This window comes from Prunus dulcis, chromosome 2 (genome assembly GCF_902201215.1).
Source record: "Prunus dulcis chromosome 2, ALMONDv2, whole genome shotgun sequence".
Taxonomy (NCBI): Eukaryota; Viridiplantae; Streptophyta; class Magnoliopsida; order Rosales; family Rosaceae; genus Prunus; species Prunus dulcis.
The window spans coordinates 10829885-10836602 of record NC_047651.1 but is presented as its reverse complement, the minus strand read 5'-3'; the positions used below and the strand labels follow the sequence as shown (position 1 = coordinate 10836602).

Below are 6718 nucleotides of genomic sequence, written 5' to 3'. Positions count from 1 at the left end.
ACATCGCCTTGCGACATGCAAGCTTTGGGCCTTCGGCACCCCCGTGCCTAGCCACATTACCTTCGGCACCCTCGTGCCTAGCCACACCGCCTTGCGCATAAGCTTTGGGGCTTCGGCACCCCCTTGCCTAGCCACATTACCTTCGGCACCCCCGTGCCTAGCCACATTACCTTCGGCACCTCGTGCCTAGGCCCATTGCCTTGCGACATGCAATTCTTATGCCTTCGGCACCCTCGTGCCTAGGCACATTGCCTTGCGACATGCAAGCCTTATACCTTCGGCATCCCCTTTACCTTCGGCACCCTCGAGCCAAGTTCTCTCCCTTCCAAATGTCCTTCTTACCCGGGGACTTAGGGGACTATGGGCAGTGCACTATACTGCTTGGAAGATGAACTATGGTGTTGCTCGGCCAGTGCACTTAAAATTACAAGTCCCCAACCAAGAAGTACCTTCTTACTCGAGAACTTGGGGGACTACTGTTTGTACCATAACTGACCGAGCAACTAGCTAGGCTAGATCATTCGAGTGCCATGCTTTGAGAGGTCATCACCTTAGCCAAAGAAGCAGCATCAACAAATCACAACTCTAAGCAAAGCAAGAGGAGTCCCACATCGGAAAACTACAAGAGATGGAGACTCCCCTCACCTATAAAAGAAGACTACTCTTTCCTTAGAAGGGGACTGGCTCTTGAGTACTCTCTCTTCTGGATCCATCTCTAGGCTGAGCTTCTCACTTGTTATCTCTATATTTGGGTCTAATCCCCTTGTACAAATGTAAACAAACATTATCATAATGAGAACACCCTTCTCCGTGGACGTAGCCCATCATTCGGGTGAACCACGTATATCTTGTCTTCTATATGTTTATCGTTTGCCCAAATCCTCATCTTCATCCATCATCCATCACACCTCATCACTAAGTTGGACTCAATATTGGCCGGGCCATTTTGAGCATCAACACTCATCAAGAAGAATATTGTGAGGCTTGATGTCAAAATGTAGAATTTGCATGTCACAACCTTGATGTAGATATTCGATCCCTTGAGCCACGCCAAGAGAAATTTCATACATTTTCCTGCAACATAAGGAGATGCTTCTTTCTTTTGAGTAAACATATATATCAAGAGACCCCTTAGGCATAAAGTTATAAATAAGGGCACGCTTTGATCCCTCAACAGAATAACCAACAAGATTAACAATATTAGCATGGTGAATCCTCCCAATTGTGGCTACCTCACTGATGAAATCTTGTCCGTTAGCTTTAGACTTTCCCAAGATCTTAACTGCTGCAAAACGGCCACTTCGTAACTTTCCTTTAAATACACAGCCGCATCATCCTTCACCCAGCTTTTCACTGAATCTATTGGTCATCATCTTAATGTCTGAGTAAGAGTATCGTATTGGAATGAAGTTATTATTGCTTTGCAGAAATTCTTCGATGGTGTTATACATGGACAAATGCCTTCTATGCCGTTTGTAGATTATAAGAGCAGCCAGAAATGGAAACCCAAGTATAGATCTTACTGGGAAATATTATCCTGCGAAGCAACATCACAAAAAGAATCATGAGAAAAAGAAAATGGTTGATCCACTGCTTTTTTTTGGGGGTAAAAAAAAGTTGTTTGTTCTCCACTCATAACGTGGTATATATAACTGGATTTTCCGTTTCCATCAACTAACTTGAAATATTGAAAGAATCTCGTTCTAAGTTCCTAATATGATGAGGAAGGTGAAGAAGAGGGAAGGAAATTAAAGTAGCCGGACAAAATTAAAATTATATGATAAAACCATTTATAAAATTTTAAAATTTTATTTTCGAAATATTTCATCTATTTTCCTCATTTTCTGCCCTCTCTTGTGTATTTTCTTTGTCTTATATTCATCCCTCTATCCCCTTATTTGAATAAAAATTAAACAAAAAAAAAAATTTGAACCTTGCTCGAAAAGGTGAAATAAGGTGGAAATTTAAAAGTCAGAGATCTGAACAAGTGAAATAATTTGGAGAAATCAGAAAATTTGAGTACAAAAATTATAGACTTAATAGAGAATAATTCACAGACCTGTTGTTTGTACCCAATTTTGGTAGATGGGAACCACCCTTTTCCCAACTAAGCCTCTTTGAATAATTCAATAAAAAGGCCCAAGTCAGGAAAGTCAGACTTTTATCTCGCACTACAAGTTAAAAGATTGGTAAACGTGTTTTCTAAGCCCACGTGGGAAGCCGAAGGGGATTATCGCATTTAATGACGACTTGACCTCCTGCTTGCCCAGCAAGAAAACGAGTCATACTGAAAGCCCTCAAAATAAGAAAAGATCAAGATTGCCAGCTGGGTTTTCAATTACAAAGAAGTCAAATCAAGAAGGCTCAACAAAGGAAACCGACGGTTCTTGCCAGAAGTCCTCCATCATTCCCTCTATGAACTGGTTAAGATCAACGAACTAGCAGCTGACCTTGAACCACAAGCTAAAGGTCTTGTTGCAGTTTCCATGATTACAAATTCCTCCACCTTTATAAATAATAAGGGTCTACTTTAGAAAAAGGGGACTCTCTCTCCAAAATTAGACGCAACGTCTCAAAAGAAAAAAAAAAAAAAAAACACTTGAAAAGCTCCCAAGATAACAACCTGCCTACTCTTTCTTTAGACAACCAATTACTATAGCAGCACTTGAGAAGTTGAAAGCCACCATTACAGCCAGAATTGTAATGCTTAGTAGGCGCAAGTGTGAATGTGAGTTAGAGATACCCGCCACAGGAGCAAAGATTGATGAGCAACTAATCCAGACGAGAAGAGAAACCGAACGACATCTTAGCGGGATGGCGGCCCAATATACCTTTTAGCCCAAAAGAGGGCCCAAACAAGTCTTATGAGACATTTCGAGAGATAGACAAGCGAGTTGCAGGCGAGAGCTTTCATCAAAGGACTTTTGAGTCCACAAAACTGGAGGAAAGAGACAAATGGCGGACGAGACTGAAACAACCCTAATCTAGGGCTTTTCCACCATATCCACGCGAAGCAATCAGTTGCAACAGGCTGTCTGCTACATCCAATTCAACCAATGTCAGACCTTCTGGCTCGATAAAGCCAACAATGGTGCAAGATGGGAAATGGTATCTAGTTGGGAAAGGAGGCAAGTCAGGGAGAGAATTAACCAATAATCAGGCCCGACGAATCAAAAGGCAATATGGGAAGGCTAGAAGGGATATGGAAAACCAGACAACTCAATCAAGTCCACAAAGGACCCACGGACACACAAGGTATGAGTCGCAGAATAGGGGGAGATCTACAGTAGGAATGCTCAGACCTAAAGGGTCGCCCGTATTCACCTCCCAATCAAAGATGACCGAACTAAGGCCATTTTTGGAAAATAAAAAAGCAATAGAGGAAAAAGAACATGAACTACCTTATAAGTCGCGTCAGGGGTTCCAACCATCCTGTTCAAAAATGCCAAGACTGGGAATAGGCAAAACCATTCTGAAACGCCCAGTGCCGAAAGATGACCAGAAAGGTTCCACCAAGAAACATAACAAGACTGCCATGCCGGAATCCGAAGGAGGGTCATCTAGACCCAGTCTGCAAGTCATGATGCCATAGAAGCTGCAACAAGCCGGTTTAGCCATAGAAGAAGAGGTAGCGGATAATATGTCCAAAGATTATAACGACGATTGGCTGAATTACGAACTCAATCATGAAGAATTCAAAGCAGCCTTGGGATTGAGAGCCAAAGATGAAGATGGTCAGACACTCGGAGAAAGGTAGCATAATAACGTCTCGACCATAATATTCGGGGCCTTAGGAGAAATTGGCGAACAAACAGTTGAAGAACCAGGTGTGACGATCGTAGACTCAGCAATTCAACCTGAACCAATGAAAGCAGATCTTGAAGAGGAATCTTTGAAGAAACAGGCCATAGACATTGAAGGAAAAACTACGTCGCAGAATATTATGCCAATAAACATGGCGTACATCCTCCCAGCCTTTTATAGATCAATAGAAGGCCAACCATGAGGGCGATATTCTTATCGAAGATCATGCCACAGTGTTAATCAGGATACCAGACGACCATGATGAAAGACCCAACATTCTGCAGATTAATGATTCGAGCCTAATCGGCAGAGGCTTAGAATCCCCAAAGAGAGATACCCCTCAGGTGTTCTTCACTACACCAACCAGGTCAATGACACGGCATCTGAGACCTTTGTTCATTTCCACCAGAATAAATGGCCTACACTTCAAAAAAGTTCTGATCGATGGAGGAGCAGCTGTCAACATTCTTCCTTTTAAAAGACTGGAAAAGTTAGGAAAGAGTAAAAAGGATCTTATTCCTACCGAATTGACCATCTCAAATTTTGCAGGGACTATCGCTGCAACACATGGAATTTTGATTGCTGAATTTGAAGTCAGCTCGAAAAACTTGATGGTGTCTTATTTGGTGGTCGACAATACATCTTCTTACCACGCACTGATGTGTAGAGATTGGATACATCAAAGCATGTCCATACCCTCTTCTCTCCAACATGAATTGTTATTGTGGGATGAGGAGATAGAGGATTATGAAATGATCAAGGCAGATCCACACTATTTCCTACCATCGGCCAACAATGTTGACACAAGATTCTATAATGAGGATATTGCTTCCCTCACTGTACCCGAACTAATTAAGAACGGCCACTCTCTCATAGTGATGGCCCAGAAGTTCCTCCAACAGGGCCTAACATTCTCATCAGAAGAGTGGGAAAGGCCCCAAATCTCTTTCAATCAGTATCATGATTAGAGAAGACCCATAGGAAAATGGGGCATTTTTGCTAATCGACACCCTAGCAGCGAGAGTGAAGGAAGAAAGGATAGAGGAACAAATGTCAGAAACAAACTCCGCAAGTTATATGGTAGAGTTCATTTTATAAGAAGCTTGGACTGAAACAATTTGAATGCAGGAAGAAATCCAATTGGAACATGCCAGGCTGAGTCAAATCCCTCTGGAGGTTTAGGATCCTCTCGAGAAAGTCAATTTAGGAACTGAGGATGATCCAAGATCCACGTTCATAAGCGGCCTTATCGAGCAATCCATACGAGCAGAGCTAATCTCTTTATTGACGGAATTCAAGGATTGTTTTGTGTGGCACTATCATGAGATACCAGGGCTCGATAGAAGCCTGGTGGAACACAGATTGCCCATAAAAGAGGGCTAAAAATCGGTAAAGTAGCTGAAGCGAAGAATGTCTATCGAGACGGAGCTCAAAGTAAAAGAAGAGATCGAGCGACTGCTGAAAGCAGGATTCATCAGGCCAGCCTGATACTTTCAATGGCTAGCAAATATAGTTCCTGTTTTGAAGAAGGTCACTAAAGCTGTAATGGTCTGTGTAGATTATAGAAACCTCAATGAAGCAACCCCGAAGGATGAATACCCAATGCCGATGGCCGACATGCTGATTGACGGCGCAACACACAATAAGATCTTGTTATTTATGGATGGCAACGCAGGGTATAACCAAATCATGGTTGCTGAAGCAGATATTCATAAGACAACTTTCAGATGTCCAGGAGCCATAAGAGCATATGAATACGTTGTCTTGCCTTTCAGACTAAAGAATGCAGGCGCTACGTACCAAAGGGCGATGAATGCCATATTTCATGATATGATCAGGCATAATGTGTAAGTATACATTGACGACGTAGTCATCAAATCTCAAGAACAAGAGGCGCATATTCAAAACCTGCGCAAGGCTTTCATCAGAATGCTCCAGCATCAATTAAAAATTAACACAAAAAAATGCGCTTTGGGTGTCGAAGCAGGAAATTTCCTGGGTTTTCTAGTCCATCAAAGAGGCATTGAAGTCGACAAGAACAAGGCTAAGGCAATCATCGACGCCCCAGTACCTGCAACAAAAAAGAGCTACAAAGCCTACTCCAAAAGATCAATTTCCTCAGGAGATTTATAGCCAATTCGGCAAGAAAAGTGCAACCATTCTCCCCTTTGTTAAAGATAAAAGAAGGAGGCCCATTTGCGTGGGGCCCGATCCAGCAGGAAGCATTTGATCAGATAAAACTTTATTTGACCAAGTCACCAGTCCTCATGCCTCCAAGAAAGGGAGTACCATTGAAATTGTATATTTCGGCTTCAGAGAATTCAATCGGTAGTTTACTGGCCTAAGACAATGGAGAGGGCAAGGAACAAGCTGTATTTTATTTAAGTCGAATTTTACAAGATGTAGAGACCCTTTATTCAGCTATTGAAAAACTTTACCTAGCTCTCTATTTCACAGTAGTAAAACTTCGACATTATATGCTCCACTTTATTGTTCATATCATTGCAAAAACAGACCTTATTAAATACATGCTTAATCGACCCATGCTTAGGGGACAATTAGGAAAATGGATACTAGCTCTGTTCAAATTCAGTTTTACGTATGTTCCTCAAAAAGCAGTTAAAGGGCAAGCTATTGCAGTTTTTTTGGCGGCTCACCCTTGTGTTGAAATTGAAAATTTGAGCACTATGGAAATCGCCAACCTAGTAACAGGGTTGAATACGAAGCTTGGTTTATTGGCTTGGAAATGGCGCTGGAACTGGGTGTAAAGCACTTAGAGGTGTTCGGAGACTATCAGCTGGTAATCGAACAACTAACCAATTTACAAATGTAGAGATCCGAATATGGCTGCCTATTATGTGGCAGCCCACAACTTGAGTTATATGTTCAAAACCATATCAATCAAATACATCCC

The 6718-nt window shown here is 42.0% G+C and overlaps 1 pseudogene; it reads right to left on the bottom strand.

The window, feature by feature from the left end:
- The window catches only part of LOC117618103, a 4663-nt pseudogene extending 2175 nt beyond the window's left edge, over window positions 1-2488 (bottom strand).
- Window positions 2489-6718: the final 4230 nt, after the last annotated feature.